Raw genomic sequence first — 18,125 nt, forward strand, 5'->3', positions numbered from 1 at the left:
CGCCATGCGCATAGCTTTCGGGACATCAGCTAGTTTTGAAGAGGTGACATTTCCTTGGATGGACTTGGGGATTCCCCACAAATACCGTTCCATGCGCTTAAATTCCGGGGTAACCATCGTGGGATGTAACGACCCAGATTTTTAAGATCATTTTATACTTATGAGATTAATATTTACATAAAATAAACCTTACCAACATGATAAGAAATCCAAACTGTTGAGACTTATGTTTTTGAAAAGAGTTTCACACAACGTTTGACCGTCCAATTTGACCGATGATATCACGAACTATATAACACACGATAATTATACGATTATGTATATGTACATATCTATACATATTTAACATGATTTAAGGATGGTTTAACATTTCATTGTGAACTAACAACAATGAGTTATAAGTATACTTTTAGACCACTAACTTAAGTTATCAAAACGATAACTATATGTAACATTCTTTGACATATATACTTACAATATATAATGTGTTGGTGATCTATGTCACCAATATGATTTAAGTGTAATGGGATTAATTTGTAACCAAAATAATCTTGATAAATATCGAACAAGTTTGGGGAAGTGTGGAGTGCACACTTGTTTGAACTTATCTTGATTATGACGGGGGTTCGGGGGCAGCGCCCCCGATAAGCGGGGTCCAAGGGGTGGCAACCCCTGGCGGGGTCCAAGGGGCAGAGCCCCTGGCTGGGGTCGAGCTGGAATTCGATATTTTGCAAACTGTATTTGGGTACCGAAGTTGGGTGGATTAAGGAAGTTGATATTGAATGAGGCACATAAGACAAGATACTCGATACATCCTGGAGTTGGAAAGATGTATCAAGATCTTAAGACGCATTATTGGTGGTCTAATTTAAAGACAGATGTTGCAACATATGTTGGGGAATGTTTAACTTGTTCCAAAGTCAAAGCAGAACATCAGAAGCCGTCAGGGTTACTTCAACAACCTGAAATCCCAGAATGGAAATGGGATGGTATTACCATGGATTTCATCACAAAGTTACCTAAGACTGCCTGGGGTTATGACAACATTTGGGTAATAGTTGATCGTCTCACCAAATTTGCACATTTCTTGCCTATAAAGGAAACGGATAGAATGGAGAAACTATTACGATTATACATAAAGGAAATTGTTTCAATGCATGGAATACCTATTTCCATTATATCCGATCGTGATAGTATATTTACATCAAAGTTTTGGCAATCACTACAGGAGGCCCTGGGAACCCGTTTGGATATGAGCACCGCATACCATCCGCAAACTGACGGGCAGAGTGAAAGAACAATTCAGACTCTTGAAGACATGCTCAAGGCATGTGTGATCGATTTTGGAAATGGATGGGATAAATATCTACCATTAGCAGAATTCTCGTATAATAATAGTTATCATGCGAGCATTAAAGCTGCACCATTCGAAGCACTGTATGGAAGGAAGTGTAGATCCCCTATCTTTTGGAATGAAGTAAGAGATCGACAATTAACTGGTCCCGAGATCATCCATAAAACTACTGAGAAGATAGTGCAAATCAAGGAGAGATTGAAAACAGCCCGTAGTCGCCAAAAGAGCTATGCCGATGTTTGAAGGAAACCATTAGAGTTTCAGATCGGTGACATGGTTATGCTAAAGGTGTCACCTTGGAAAGGTGTAATACGTTTTGGAAAAAGAGGTAAACTGAACCCAAGGTATGTAGGCCCGCTCAAGATCATCGAACGCATTGGACCGGTAGCTTATCGACTCGAATTACCAAAACAACTCGCCGGAGTACATAATTCATTTCATGTCTCAAACCTCAAGAAATGTCTTGCAAAGGAAGATCTCACCATTCCTCTTGAAGAAATCCAAGTCGATGAGAAACTACAATTCATAGAAGAACCAGTCGAAATCATGGACCGTGAAGTTAAACGGCTCAAGCAGAGCAACATACCAATCGTTAAGGTTCGTTGGAATGCTCGAAGGGGTCCCGAGTTTACTTGGGAATGAGAGGATCAGATGAAACAAAAGTATCCACATTTGTTTCCGGACAACGCAAAATAGGTACAACTTTAAAATTTCGGGACGAAATTTATTTAACGGGTAGGTACTGTAATGACCCAGATTTTTTCGATCATTTTATACTTATGAGATTAATATTTACATAAAATAAACCTTACCAACATGATAAGCAATCCAAACTGTTGAGACTTATGTTTTTGAAAAGAGTTTCACACAACGTTTGACCGTCCAATTTGACCGATGATATCACGAACTATATAACACACGATAATTATACGATTATGTATATGTACATATCTATACATATTTAACATGATTTAAGGATGGTTTAACATTTCATTGTGAACTAACAACAATGAGTTATAAGTATACTTTGAGACCACTAACTTAAGTTATCAAAACGATAACTATATGTAACATTCTTTGACATATATACTTACAATATATAATGTGTTGGTGATCTATGTCACCAATATGATTTAAGTGTAATGGGATTAATTTGTAACCAAAATAATCTTGATAAATATCGAACAAGTTTGGGGAAGTGTGGAGTGCACACTTGTTTGAACTTATCTTGATTATGACGGGGGTTCGGGGGCAGCGCCCCCGATAAGCGGGGTCCAAGGGGTGGCAACCCCTGGCGGGGTCCAAGGGGTGGCAACCCCAGTCTGGTTTGACCCAAAATAAAAGCCCGATTTTGAGCTTCTTTTACCGTATCATACCCATCATCCATACGTATTTACTATTGGTAAATACACATCAAATCAATATCCTTATCAGCTTTAGATCTGCCCTAGATAAGAGGGAACCTTATTTGTAAGCTAGCATACATTATTACTCAAAAATTCAACACAATAATTTGTCCTTGTTCCCTCAACAACCAGACTGTCCTATAAGTATCACCATCACCTTGGTTTTTCATTTCATTCTTACAACCATCTTTCTCTAACAAAAAAAAAAACACACTCTTAGGAACTCTAAGTGTTCTTCACAATCTCAGCAAATACTCATGAAGAACTAGCTTCATGAACAACCTATAATCATCATAAGAAAGTTTGATCAAGATTATTTTCTATCTTTTCCAGTAGCTTTATCCAAGTAACTTGAGGTAGTAACCTTATTCATAATCTTATTCGATTCATATTTATATAGCTATCTTATTTTGTGTTATAAAATTTTTAACAACAAGAACATAGTTTGAATGATTTCAAACCTGTTCGCAAACTAAATAGATCCTTCTAATTTGATTTTTAAAACACTTCAAAACCTGTAATATATCATATTATGACAAAATCGGATTAATCATATCTTGGCTAATTAACATAATATTTAATATATATTTACTTATGATTTGATTTTATATATTCCAGGACCACCCGTAAACAACACGAGAAGATTAATCATAAGACCTCATGATTGTACGCAACACGTCATCTGACAACACGGTACATTATGTACGCAAAACGTCATTTGACAACATGGTACCATGGGTCGAGATTAATTCTGATCAATACGAATACGATGGGGTCTTTATTTATTTTATTGAGCAACTAATTATGGACCATTAACAACAGACTGCTAACTACGGACTAAGAAAATATTAAAAGTATTATAAGTATATATATATATATATATATATATATATATATATATATATATATATATATATATATATATATATATATATATATATATATATATATATATATATATATATATATATATATATATATATATATATATATATGTAATGATTACTTGAAAAGAAAATATGTTGATATATTATATATATGGTTAGGTTCGTGATATCTATCGGAGACCAAGTCGAGTTAAATACCTTCAAAGAAAAGGTGAGTATATAGTCCCACTTTTAAACTCTAAATATTTCGGGATGAGAATACATGCATTTTATGATTTACGTTATGGACACAAGTGATTAAAAATATATATTCTACGTTGAGTTGTACCACTGGCATACTTCCCTGTAACTTGGTAACTATTATTTACATGAGGTATTGTAAACGCGAATCCTGTTGATAGATCTATCGGGCCTGACAACCCCAACCGGACTGGACGACCAGTATTCAACAGTTGCACAGTACTTCGTTTCGGTAACTACACTTGGTACGGTGTAGTAAGATTTCATAATAAAGGGAATATGCGACGTTGATTAAATGTTAAGTATGGTTATCAAGTGCTCAACAACTTAGAATATTTTTATTAAAATGTTTATATATGAAATCTTGTGGTCTATATTTATAACGCTGCCGGCATTAAACCTATATCTCACCAACTTTATGTTGACGTTTTAAGCATGTTTATTCTCAGGTGATAACTAAAAGCTTCCGCTACAACATGTTGAATTTAAGCAAGATCTTGAGTATGCATATTTGTGTCAAAAATAAAACTGCATATCGGAGGATTTGTAATGTAAAATATGTTGGAGGTCTTATTGTTATTATCACATGTAAAGTTTGTAAGTCTAAGATTATCGCTAAACGATAATCATTATTAAGTTGTTTAAACCTTGTATTTGTAATAAAAGCTATGGTTTGTATTGTAAAAACGAATGCAGTTTTTGAAAAATGTCGCATATAGAGGTCAATACCTCGCGATGAAATCATATGTTATTGTATTCGTCCTTATGGTTAAGGTCGGGTTATGACATGTGGTATCAGAGCGTTGGTCTTAGAGAACCAGAGAATTTGCATTAGTGTGTCTTATCGAGTTTGTTAGGATGCATTAGTGAGTCTGGACTTTGACCGTGTTTGATTTCGAAAACTATTGCTTATCCTTGTTGGTTAAAAATTAATATGTAAATATTATGTAGTATTAACGTGCTAGTTGTTATGTGATAGATGTCTGGCTTAGAACTTATTATCACATTCAGCGACTCCGAACCAGACTCTTCAGATGGTGTTCCAGTCATTAATCTATCCGATGATGAAAACGACACCTTTGGGGAAGACTCACAAGTTCCGGATGAATCAATTGAAGAGGAACCGGAAAGTGATCCTGAGGAGGAAGAAATACAGGAAATTACGAAAGACAAGTTCGAACGAGGAAAGAAACGAAAGGCTACTGAAATGGAAAATCTAAATCCCGAGTCTAGAGAGGATTATGTGGAACCAACTCCACCAGATACTTCCACACCTATTCCCGCTATTCCTATTAGTTCTATCCCGACATCCAGTTCTTCGGTTCCTCAGCCAAAACGCAGGGAGACAACCAGGATAACCTTTAAGCGATTTCTTTGAACACAAACGCTTTGGGTTAAATGATGCGCTGTTGTTTTAAACCATGGGATTATATAATATTTTGTATAATATTACTAGTATGGTTTGCTTAATGTTTGATGTAAGATTAGCATATGTAAAATAGTGAAGTGTGAAATGCAATAATTTTCCATGGTTAAGTATTATTTGGGTGGTAGTAATTGATTTTCGTACTAAGCTATTAAGTATGAACTTTAACGGGTAGGTACTACCCTAGATATAATTATAAAACGCTAATAAGAAGAAAAGGCTTTTATAATAATAACTGGTTCATATTATTAATAAGCTACGATGTACTGTAAATACATACTACATCTATAATATTCCATGTGAATAATTATTTTTTCATTCTTATTGAAGATTATGGCGCGATTGAACCGAATAACGGAACAAGAAATCCAGGAACTCATCAATTAGCGAGTGAACGACAGAATGTTATGGGTCGAGGCTGCAAGAGGTGCTGCAGTTAACCCAAATCCTCGTGTGGGGTGCACTTACAAAACTTTTCAAGGTTGCAAGCCCTCATCATTCAGTGGAACAGAAGGACCAGTCGGTTTAACCCGGTGGATCGAAAAGATTGAGTCTGTGTTTAAAATTAGTGGTTGTATTGAGAAGGACATGACCAAGTATGCATCGTGCACCCTACAAGATAGTGCACTCACGTGGTGGAAAAACTATGTGAAGGCCGTAGGAGGAGATGTAGCTTATGATACTCCTTGGGAAGAATTCAAAACAATGCTAATCAACGAATATTGTCCAAGGAACGAGGTTAGGAAGTTGGAAGCTGAATTACGAAGCCTGAAAGCTGTTGGTACTGAACTCACCAACTACAATCAGCAATTCATGGAATTAGCTTTGCTATGTCCCGAATTGGTACCAACCGAAGAACGGAAGATTGAACTGTACAAAGACGGTTTGCCTAAAAAGGTCAAGGCAAATGTTACAGCATCCAAACCCAAGACTATTCATGAAGCTATCACCATGGCGAACGAATTGATGGACCAGATTATTCTGGATAAGAACACCGATGTCAAGACATCGGGAAACAAAAGAAAGTGGGAAGGTAATCATCAACAATCCAACAAGAAACAAGAAACCACGCAAGGTGCGGGTAGCGGTTCAAACTCAGGTTACAAAGGACGAAATCCTTTATGTAACAGATGCCACAAACATCACTCTAGTTATTGTAATGTGGTGTGCAACAATTGTAATCGAAAAGGTCATCTTGCTAAAGATTGTAGGGTTCTTGCTACAAATACAAACGGTACCAAGACTCCTGCCACCAATGCAAATAGAACTGCCTTGGCCACTGTTACTTGTTATGGGTGTGGGAAACAGGGTCATTATAAGAGCCAGTGTCCGAATCCAGAGAAGAATAATGGATCTGCACGTGGAAGAGCATTTGTTATTAATGCTAGAGAGGCGTGTGAAGACCCGGAGCTTGTTACGGGTACGTTTACCATTAATAACTTATCCGCATCTATTATATTTGATACTGGTGCCGATAGAAGTTACGTGAGTAGAGACTTTTACGCTAAATTGAATTGTTCATCATTACCTCTAGATGCTAAGTACATGATTGAGTTAGCTAATGGTAAAACAATTAAAGCCGATAAAATTTGCCGTGATTGTAAAATAAATTTAGCCGGAGAAACATTTAAGATTGATTTGATACCCGTAGAATTAGGAAGTTTTGATGTAATAGTCGGCATGGACTGGATGTCCAAAATAGGAGCTAAAGTTGTGTGCGCCAAGAAGGCAATTCGCATTCCTCGTAAGGATAAAACGCCAGTAATGATTTATGGAGAGAAGGGTAACTCAAAGCTAAAACTCATTAGTTATTTGAAAGCTCAAAAGTGCTTGAAGAAAGGGTGCTATGCTATCTTAGCATATGTTAATAAAGTTGAAACGAAGGAAAAAGTGAAGAGCATCAACGATGTGCCTGTGGCAAGAGATTTTCCTGAAGTATTTCCGGAAGAGTTACCAGGATTACCTCCATTTAGATCTGTAGAATTTCAAATAGATCTAGTACCGGGAGCTGCACCAGTGGCTCGTGATCCATATAGACTTGCACCATCTGAGATGAAAGAGTTACAAAGCCAGTTACAAGAATTACTGGACTGTGGTTTCATTCGACCGAGCACTTCACCGTGGGGAGCTCCGATTTTATTCGTCAAGAAGAAAGACGGATCTTTCTTAATGTGTATAGATTATCGTGAATTAAATAAGTTAACTATCAAGAATCGGTATCCACTACCGAGAATTGATGACCTATTTGATCAATCGTAAGGATCATGTGTTTACTCGAAAATCGACCTAAGGTCGGGCTATCATCAACTACGCTTCAAAGAAGAAGATATTCCGAAAACTGCTTTTCGGACACGCTACGGTCATTATGAATTTTTGGTCATGCCTTTTGGATTAACGAATGTGCCAGCTGTATTCATGGACCTCATGAATCGAGTTTGTAGTCCGTATTTAGATAAGTTTGTTATCGTTTTCATTGACGATATTCTTATCTATTCCAAGAGTGAGCAAGAGCATGAGCAGCATTTAAGATTGGTATTAGAATTGTTAAGAAAAGAACAATTATATGCCAAATTTTCTAATTGTGCGTTTTGGTTGAAAGAAGTGCAATTTCTTGGCCATGTTGTTAGTAGCAAAGGAATTCAGGTTGACCCAGCTAAAATTGAGGCCATTGAAAAATGGGAGACTCCTAAGACACCAACGCAGATACGCCAATTTTTGGGTTTAGCTGGTTATTATAGAAGGTTTATTCAAGATTTTTCCCGAATAGCTAAACCATTAACAGCGTTAACACAAAAAGGGAAGAAGTACGAATGGACTTCTGAGCAGGAGAGTGCATTTCAATTACTGAAGAAGAAGTTGACTACAGCACCTATTTTATCGTTACCTAAAGGGAACGATGATTTTGAGATATATTGTGACGCTTCACGACAAGGTTTTGGTTGCGTCCTTATGCAACGGAAGAAAGTTATAGCATACGCATCCCGACAATTGAAGATTCATGAGTGGAATTATACGACGCATGATTTAGAACTGGGAGCAGTAGTGTTTGCATTGAAGATATGGAGACACTACTTATATGGGGTTAAATACACTGTGTTTACCGATCATAAAAGCCTTCAACATATCTTCGATCAGAAACAGCTGAACATGAGGCAACATAGGTGGGTCGAGGTGATAAACGACTATGATTGTGAGATTCGCTATCATCCTGGGAAAGCGAATGTAGTAGCCGACGCTCTAAGCAGAAAGGAACGGGAACCAATTCGAGTACGAGCAATGAACATAAAAATTTGCATGAATCTCAACTCACAAATCAAAGAGGCTCAACGAGAAGCTCTTACTAAAGAAAACATAGGAAATGAAATAATGAAGAAGTATGAGAAGCAACTCGTTATGCGGGAAGACGGAATTCTATATTTTGCAAACTGTATTTGGGTACCGAAGTTGGGTGGATTAAGGAAGTTGATATTGAATGAGGCACATAAGACAAGATACTCGATACATCCTGGAGTTGGAAAGATGTATCAAGATCTTAAGACGCATTATTGGTGGTCTAATTTAAAGACAGATGTTGCAACATATGTTGGGGAATGTTTAACTTATTCCAAAGTCAAAGCAGAACATCAGAAGCCGTCAGGGTTACTTCAATAACCAGAAATCCCAGAATGGAAATGGGATGGTATTACCATGGATTTCATCACAAAGTTACCTAAGACTGCCTGGGGTTATGACACCATTTGGGTAATAGTTGATCGTCTCACCAAATCTGCACATTTCTTGCCTATAAAGGAAACGGATAGAATGGAGAAACTATTACGATTATACATAAAGGAAATTGTTTCAATGCATGGAATACCTATTTCCATTATATCCGATCGTGATAGTAGATTTACATCAAAGTTTTGGCAATCACTACAGGAGGCCCTGGGAACCCGTTTGGATATGAGCACCGCATACCATCCGCAAACTGACGGGCAGAGTGAAAGAACAATTCAGACTCTTGAAGACATGCTCAGGGCATGTGTGATCGATTTTGGAAATGGATGTGATAAATATCTACCATTATCAGAATTCTCGTATAATAATAGTTATCATGCGAGCATTAAAGCTGCACCATTCGAAGCACTGTATGGAAGGAAGTGTAGATCCCCTATCTGTTGGAATGAAGTAAGAGATCGACAATTAACTGGTACCGAGATCATCCATGAAACTACTGAGAAGATAGTGCAAATCAAGGAGAGATTGAAAACAGCCCGTAGTCGCCAAAAGAGCTATGCCGATGTCCGAAGGAAACCATTAGAGTTTCAGATCGGTGACATGGTTATGCTAAAGGTGTCACCTTGGAAAGGTGTAATACGTTTTGGAAAAAGAGGTAAACTGAACCCAAGGTATGTAGGCCCGTTCAAGATCATCGAACGCATTGGACCGGTAGCTTATCGACTCGAATTACCAAAACAACTCGCCGGAGTACATAATTCATTTCATGTCTCAAACCTCAAGAAATGTATTGCAAAGGAAGATCTCACCATTCCTCTTGAAGAAATCCAAGTCGATGAGAAACTACAATTCATAGAAGAACCAGTCGAAATCATGGACCGTGAAGTTAAACGGCTCAAGCAGAGCAACATACCAATCGTTAAGGTTCGTTGGAATGCTCGAAGGGGTCCCGAGTTTACTTGGGAACGAGAGGATCAGATGAAACAAAAGTATCCACATTTGTTTCCGGACAACGCAAAATAGGTACAACTTTAAAATTTCGGGACGAAATTTATTTAACGGGTAGGTACTGTAACGACCCAGATTTTTTCGATCATTTTATACTTATGAGATTAATATTTACATAAAATAAACCTTACCAACATGATAAGCAATCCAAACTGTTGAGACTTATGTTTTTGAAAAGAGTTTCACACAACGTTTGACCGTCCAATTTGACCGATGATATCACGAACTATATAACACACGATAATTATACGATTATGTATATGTACATATCTATACATATTTAACATGATTTAAGGATGGTTTAACATTTCATTGTGAACTAACAACAATGAGTTATAAGTATACTTTGAGACCACTAACTTAAGTTATCAAAACGATAACTATATGTAACATTCTTTGACATATATACTTACAATATATAATGTGTTGGTGATCTATGTCACCAATATGATTTAAGTGTAATGGGATTAATTTGTAACCAAAATAATCTTGATAAATATCGAACAAGTTTGGGAAAGTGTGGAGTGCACACTTGTTTGAACTTATCTTGATTATGACGGGGGTTCGGGGGCAGCGCCCCCGATAAGCGGGGTCCAAGGGGTGGCAACCCCTGGCGGGGTCCAAGGGGTGGCAACCCCAGTCTGGTTTGACCCAAAATAAAAGCCCGATTTTGAGCTTCTTTTACCGTATCATACCCATCATCCATACGTATTTACTATTGGTAAATACACATCAAATCAATATCCTTATCAGCTTTAGATCTGCCCTAGATAAGAGGGAATCTTATTTGTAAGCTAGCATACATTATTACTCAAAAATTCAACACAATAATTTGTCCTTGTTCCCTCAACAACCAGACTGTCCTATAAGTATCACCATCACCTTGGTTTTTCATTTCATTCTTACAACCATCTTTCTCTAACAAAAAAAAACACACTCTTAGGAACTCTAAGTGTTCTTCACAATCTCAGCAAATACTCATAAAGAACTAGCTTCATGAACAACCTATAATCATCATAAGAAAGTTTGATCAAGATTATTTTCTATCTTTTCCAGTAGCTTTATCCAAGTAACTTGAGGTAGTAACCTTATTCATAATCTTATTCGATTCATATTTATATAGCTATCTTATTTTGTGTTATAAAATTTTTAACAACAAGAACATAGTTTGAATGATTTCAAACCTGTTCGCAAACTAAATAGATCCTTCTAATTTGATTTTTAAAACACTTCAAAACCTGTAATATATCATATTATGACAAAATCGGATTAATCATATCTTGGCTAATTAACATAATATTTAATATATATTTACTTATGATTTGATTTTATATATTCCAGGACCACCCGTAAACAACACGAGAAGATTAATCATAAGACCTCATGATTGTACGCAACACGTCATCTGACAACACGGTACATTATGTACGCAACACGTCATTTGACAACATGGTACCATGGGTCGAGATTAATTCTGATCAATACGAATACGATGGGGTCTTTATTTATTTTATTGAGCAACTAATTATGGACCATTAACAACAGACTGCTAACTACGGACTAAGAAAATATTAAAAGTATTATAAGTATATGTATATATATATATATATATATATATATATATATATATATATATATATATATATATATATATATATATATATATATATATATATATATATATATATATATATATATATATATATATATATGTAATGATTACTTGAAAAGAAAATATGTTGATATATTATATATATGGTTAGGTTCGTGATATCTATCGGAGACCAAGTCGAGTTAAATACCTTCAAGGAAAAGGTGAGTATATAGTCCCACTTTTAAACTCTAAATATTTCGGGATGAGAATACATGCATTTTACGATTTACGTTATGGACACAAGTGATTAAAAATATATATTCTACGTTGAGTTGTACCACTGGCATACTTCCCTGTAACTTGGTAACTATTATTTACATGAGGTATTGTAAACGCGAATCCTGTTGATAGATCTATCGGGCCTGACAACCCCAACCGGACTGGACGACCAGTATTCAACGGTTGCACAGTACTTCGTTTCGGTAACTACACTTGGTACGGTGTAGTAAGATTTCATAATAAAGGGAATATGCGACGTTGATTAAATGTTAAGTATGGTTATCAAGTGCTCAACAACTTAGAATATTTTTATTAAAACGTTTATATATGAAATCTTGTGGTCTATATTTATAACGCTGCCGGCATTAAACCTATATCTCGCCAACTTTATGTTGACGTTTTAAGCATGTTTATTCTCAGGTGATAACTAAAAGCTTCCGCTGCAACATGTTGAATTTAAGCAAGATCTTGAGTATGCATATTTGTGTCAAAAATAAAACTGCATATCGGAGGATTTGTAATGTAAAATATGTTGGAGGTCGTATTGTTATTATCACATGTAAAGTTTGTAAGTCTAAGATTATCGCTAAACGATAATCATTATTAAGTTGTTTAAACCTTGTATTTGTAATAAAAGCTATGGTTTGTATTGTAAAAACGAATGCAGTTTTTGAAAAATGTCGCATATAGAGGTCAATACCTCGCGATGAAATCATATGTTATTGTATTCGTCCTTATGGTTAAGGTCGGGTTATGACAACATCAAAGCTAGTTCCAGGTACCTACAGTTATAACCATCGAGATCGGTTCCCACAACCTTCAAATCCCAGAACTCAGCCTCCATTTTCCGTATCTCTGTCCTGGGGTAATACTCTTCAATCATGGCCCCCTTAAATTCCTCCCACGGGGTAGCATACACCTCATCAATACCCTTAGCTTGAGCAAGTATGTTCCACCACGTTAAGGCGCCGTCCGACAGCGTACATGAGGCATACTTAGTTTTATTCATTTCTGAATAGTTGCTTACACGAAATACAGCTTCTAATTTCTCAAACCACCTTGTAAGTCCAACTGGCCCCTCAGTACCACTAAAATTGTGGGGCTTGCAGCTTTGGAATTCCTTGTATGTGCACCCGTTATGATTGTGCTGGATAACCGGTGGAGCTTGGGGGTTCATTTCCGCTATAGCTGTGGCTACCCGTTCGGCTATCATTTCTTCGATCTGTGCTGCTGTGGGCATTGATCTTCCATTGGCCATTGATCTTCTAAACAAAAATTTTGACTCAAGTCAAAATCCAGCATTCAAATAATAATAATACAGTATATGGTAACTAACACGGAATCAACACAATGCATGCTAATTAAGTAACGCAAATAGATTCAGATACCACAAAATCATCATACAGTAACGTAAATAGAACATCGTACCAGGATTAAACAACACTAAGTTCCATTCATTAATAAAAAGTTGCATACATTCGCATAAGATTCGTACAATACATGAGTGAAACATGAAACTACAAACGGGATTACATAATGAAATCTAATACAAAGGCCCTATGGTGACGGTGGGTAAAGGATGTCCATTATGTGGGACATCTGGTCCTCGAGCTCAGTTAACCGAGCACGAAGGATATGCAGTTCCTTCGTCAATTCCTCGACAGAGGGAGAGGCTGGTGGAGCAGGCGGTGCTGATGGTGCAGGTGGTGTCGGTGGTGCAGATGATGCTGGTGGAGCTGGTGGTGCAGACGGCTCAGCACCAGAAGTAGATGCTGCTTAACGGGGAGCCTTACGTATGAATGGATCAGCAGGATACGGCACAAGCCACTTACGGGCGGTAACTCTAACCTTCAGTCCATGTGCGTTAACGAATGACCTACCTCCGTTAACCCCGGGAATAACAGTACCGTCGAAACAATACCGCTTCTTCGGCGGGGTAGAGGGTGGCTGCACAGGTGCCTCCTTAGGGTCCTCGTCGGAATCCTCATTGCTGGAATCGTTGGATGATGAGTCGTCGGAATCATCGGAAGGTGGATGTGCTCGGCCAATAGTCATCAGTCGGTATCTGCCGGGTGGAATTGGCACAACACGTCCATGAGGAAGGCGTCTAGCCCAATGACCATGCTCATTCCGGAAAGGAACGTCCCCATATTCCCCAGGAATCACAGCACCACCGAAATGGTGCTGTGGCTCCGAGGGTCCTGGGATGAGTGGAGCTGGAATCTCCGGTGGATCCTCATGTCCGTCTGAGATGATCACTGGGTCGGGTGCATGGCTACTGTCCCCAGAGAATGAAGCGCCAGAGTTGCTGAAGGGTAGAGAGGACGGGATTTGTGAATCGGAAATAATGGTAGGAGATGTGGCAGATGAGTCTGAGTTGCTCTCCAAAATGATAACGGGCGGGATATCCGACATCTGAACAAGGAAAAATAACTTTTTCCATGTCAGTAAGTCATATAGCAAGCACGTATTAGGCAAAGTAACTATGACAGTCTAGATCATCTATAACAGTAAATATCATGGCAATAATGACAAGTATCATGCAATCAAAAGCAGATAATAGCATGCAGTAGTGAAAGCAAGTAACAGTATACGGCATATAGCAGTAAAAGTCAGCAGCAACATGCAGCAAGTTCCGCAGAAACAAGTAAACTAGCAAGTTGTAGATTAGTCCTATTAGTGAATCCTACTCGGTCCGGTCTAGACTCACTAATGCAACCTAATTCCCTACAACCAATGCTCTGATACCAAATGTGATGAAGGTGTACGAATCATCAACAACAGGATCATTACAAGGTCGAACACTATATGCTGTTTTAAAAGAAGTTTGCATTCATAAGAAAAGGTGATGTCTTAACCAACATCAAATGTTTTACAATGAAAGTATGCTTCTATGAATAGAAGCAATTAATGATAGTACGTGACCCAATGGTCGTTACGAATACATTGTTCAAAAGTAATAAAGTTTGTGAATGCAAGATAAACGTTTCATGCGAGGACATCTCTAACACAAGCAGCGGGTGTCTACAGCAAGACTACAACAGCGGAAGCAACCAAACCTTAAGCACCTGAGAAAAACATGCTTAAAAACATCAACACAAAGGTTGGTGAGCTATAGTTTAAGTATAACAGTAATGTAAGGTAGGCCACGAGATTTCAGTATTTCAAAACAGTATGAAAAGTATATGTTCAACTGTGGGCACTTGGCGAGTGCGTAAGTTTACGAAGTATTAAACACCCGTTAAATGCTAGCGCTACTAGCCCGAGTGGAGATGTCAAACTCTATGGATCCATATCTAAGATTCGCGTTCACCGGTTCAAAGACCAATGACTAAACGTTACCGAGCTAAGGGGAAAGTTTATGCCGTTGTATAACCCACACATATATAAAGTTTAAGTACTAGTGCCCAGTATGTAAAATGTAAAATGCGCATGTATTCTCAGTTCCCAAAATAGTTAAAGTAAAAAGGGATGCTATAACTCATAGTGGAAAGTAGTAAAAGTCGATACGCGGGAATAGTAAGCAAGTGGTTGGTCCGAAAGGTCCTCAACTTAAGTCAAAAGTTACTAAGTCAGTAAATTTTTCCCAAAGGTTTAAAAGTATGTAAATTAGGTCTTAAGTATCATCATCATTCATCATTAATCAAAAAGTGTAAAGTAAGATTCAATCAAGAATAGAGTTTGAAATAAAGGCTGACTTCGTTCAGTCGCCACGACTTCTATACAAACTGAAATGAGGTGAAACCAGTGGCCATGGCTCCGTATATGAGTCCCCTAGAGGCTGACCAACTTCTAGAACGAAACTCGTCTTCGTTTGACCATGGCTGTGGTTTATGTGCGAGTAGGTCAGAAATTTCAGCACAACGTTAAAAGGGTGTAGTGACTTTCGGATTGCCATAAATCCTAAACCGCAACTCGGATTAAGACGGGGTCTAATCGGAAAATCATATACTCGAACCGAACTAGCTGGAAATCAAATTTTCCAGTAGCCCTTGTTACTGATCAGTTCAATAAAACAGTAAGTAATGTGTTCCGGTGGGTTCTTGGTCCTTGATGCTCATCACGGTTCTCATCCTTGATGCTTATAGCTTCAAGTGTACAACTCGTTGATGTGTTTGCATAATCTTAACCAAGTTTTGTCCATCATAACACTAGTGTAAATCTAAGATATGTAACACAACTCAATTAAGGGTTGTAAGTAGTTTGATGAACCAAAGTTACATCAAGATCTTAGATCCGACACATACATGAGTTCTAATAGTAATATTAAGCTATAAACTTGAAAGTAAACTAAATAAACAAGATCTTAAGTTGTAGAACTTAGATCTTAGTTAGATCTTAAAGATCCTAGACTAGAAAGTCTAGATCTAGTGTTCTTAAGTTAGATCCTAAGTTATAGAACTTGGATCTTCACTTTAATGAAACCATAAGTTATGAAACTTAGATTTTCATCTTGTAAAATGTATGTAAGCTTATAAGCTCTTATTTACAACAAAATTAGAAGACCATAAGCTATAAAAACTTAGATCCAACATAAGTGTGTGAAGTTATAACTAGAAAGTTATACTTCCATGTTCTTGAACTTATAAAGTTAACTTTAGTTTCAAGAAATATGAGATCAAGTTTAACTATTAATACTTGGCCAAATTAACAATATTACAACTTTAAAGTACTTACAAAAGAAAGAAATAAACTAAAGTTACAAGTATTATGTTCATTTTTGTTTCATACTTAAGAAGATTCAAGTCAAGCTTGGATTTTAAGAATTTAAGTCTACAAAACATGAACACAAGTATGATTATGAAGTTTATGAACTTTAAATCTTATAACATTTAAGTGTAGAACCATAAGTTATAGAATTTAGATCCTTGTTCTTGGTTCTTCATCAAACAAAGATGAAAGTAACCAAGATTATATGAAGATTCAAGTTAGAAAACTTGATCTTTAACAACAACAAACAACAAGTAACAAAAACAAGTAAGAATGATGATACTAGTGGCGGTTTTGTTAAAGGAAAAAGAAGAAGAAAACTAGAACATATTACTTACAAGAAAGAAGAGAAAAGTTGAGAGAAAAGTGTAAGTATGTGTGTGTAAAAAGTGAGGTTCAATACTAGTGTATATGTAACAAAAATTGGAAAAAAATGGAACTCTCCTCCCTAGCTCCAAATACCGTCGGTTTTAAGGCCAAAGGGGAAGGGTGAAGACTCACTTTCAAGTGTTGGAGAATGGTGTAAGCTTAAAATGGTATTAAAGTTAAATTACATGGGAGCTTGGTGCTAGCATGCTTGTGACAAGTCTCTTCATTCACTAATTAATCTTGTTTAAGTCTTAATAAGTTACTAGCATAAAATTGGGCTCCTAATTAATCCATTAAGAGAAGTAGGGTGGGCTTCCAAGTCCATTAATACAAGCCCAAGTCCAAGTAAGCAACAAATCAAATAAAAGCCCAAGTAATTAACTACTTGCATTAGTTAATTAAAAATGATTAATAATAATTAATCATGAACGTAAATAATATCCAAAATATTATACGTGAAAAGTACGTGTGTCACAAAGATAAGTCGGGACATGTAAAGTCAATTACGGTAACAAGTAAATGTACAAGAATAAATTTAATAAAGCGCAAGTATTAATAACAAATGTTAATAATTATACGTTGGAAAATACAGGGTCGTTACATAAAAGCCGATAGATCTATCTTTAGGATTCGCGTCAATTGGTGGCAATTATAATAAACATCAATTCTTAGGCTACCAAGTTCAACAAGGGCCATATCCGGTATAACAATTCAACCATAGAATATAGTTTCTATTACTTGTGTCTATTTCATCAATCATTTATAAAAGCGCATGTATTCTCAGTCCCAAAAATATATATTGCAAAAGCATTTAAAAAGGGAGCAAATGAAACTCACAATACCGTATTTCGTAGTAAAAATACATATGATGTCATTGAACAAGTGCAAGGTTGGCCTCAGATTCACGAACCTATATTAATTATACATATTTATATGTTGGTCAATATCTGTCTAACAATTTAAGTCAAGTCATAGTGTATCACAATCCTAATGCTCGAGACTAATATGCATAAGTCAACAAAAGTCAACTTGATCCAAAATGTCTTCCAAAATCTATACATTATTATTATATAGTTTAAATATAGTTGTTTTATATTTTTAAATATTTTTAACTGATTTATTAGAGTAAATAATA

The sequence above is a fragment of the Rutidosis leptorrhynchoides genome, chromosome 1 (genome assembly GCF_046630445.1).
Source record: "Rutidosis leptorrhynchoides isolate AG116_Rl617_1_P2 chromosome 1, CSIRO_AGI_Rlap_v1, whole genome shotgun sequence".
Lineage (NCBI taxonomy): Eukaryota > Viridiplantae > Streptophyta > Magnoliopsida > Asterales > Asteraceae > Rutidosis > Rutidosis leptorrhynchoides.